This window comes from Chrysochloris asiatica, unplaced genomic scaffold (assembly GCF_000296735.1).
Source record: "Chrysochloris asiatica unplaced genomic scaffold, ChrAsi1.0 scaffold00001, whole genome shotgun sequence".
NCBI lineage: Eukaryota > Metazoa > Chordata > Mammalia > Afrosoricida > Chrysochloridae > Chrysochloris > Chrysochloris asiatica.
This window is the reverse complement of record NW_006408519.1, coordinates 59314138-59315425: the sequence shown is the minus strand read 5'-3', so window position 1 is coordinate 59315425 and position 1288 is coordinate 59314138.

Below are 1288 nucleotides of genomic sequence, written 5' to 3'. Positions count from 1 at the left end.
CATAAAATTATGATTTATTATCTCATATCTTTAAAAAATGGAGTCCTGGTGTGGCAATGTGGGTTAATGCGCCAGACTACAAAGTCATTTGAACTTCAAGGTTGGCGGTTCAAGCTCACCAGTCTCTCCTTGGAAACCCTAGACAGGGTAGCTATGAGTCAGAACTGACTTAACAGCACTAAATAACAACAACAACAACATCTTAAAAATAAAAACAAAACCACTGTAACTTTCAAGTATAATTTGAATAATGAACTCTTTTATGCTAAAATATTCTTAAGTATGGTTTAGAGTCACTATTTTTGCTTACTCGCCAATTTCTCTTCATCCATTCCAGCTAGACTCTCATATGCCTACCTTATTAGTCAGTACTATGAATGGCGTTCATCTTGCTGAAAGCAATGGCCACTTTGTCATTTTCAGTAAACTCTGCCTTTCATGAAACACTCTCATTTCTTGTTTGTGTTTTCTTATAATTAATTATCACTTCTTGTTGTTAAGTGCCTTCGAATCAGTTCTGACCCATAGGGACCCTGTATAGGGTTTCCGAATAGCAGTTGGTGAGCTTGAATTGTCAACCCTACAGTTCAAATGACTTTGCAGTCCTGTGTATTAACCCACAGAGCCACATTTAAATGTAATTCACATATTATATAGTGATTTATTGAAAGTTTACAATTTAATCGTTTTAGGTATATTTATGAAGTTCTATAACTGTTACCACAATCAACTTTAGAATACTGTCATTACCTGAAAAAGAAATGCCATTTTGAGTTAGTTCTGGTTGCTCCCTTCCATATCCCCCCTTGCACCTCTAGTTAAACAACACTAATATAATTTTTGTCTCTAGACATTTGCCTTTTCTGGACAGTTTATACAAATTGAATCAAATGATATGTGGTCTTTTGGGCAACTGGCTGTTTTTCACATAGTATAATATTTTCAAAACTCACCTATATATATTATAGCATTCGTCAATATGTCTTTTTATTGCTGCATAATATTCCATTGTATGGATACAACACATTTTATTCATCTATTAGTTGATGAACACTCAGGTTCTTTATAGTATTCGACTATTATGAATAATACTGCTATGAACATTTGTCTATCCATTTGTTTGTTTGTTTTTGAAAAAATCAAGCTGAAAATTTTTATTACCAATTAAAAATGAGGTTATTTAAAGTTATTTAAAGAATTGAAGAGGTCCAAGAGCTGAACAGAAAATTTCAAAGATCAGCTCGAGAAGATAAAACCAAATACTATAATAAAATATGCAAAGATTTAG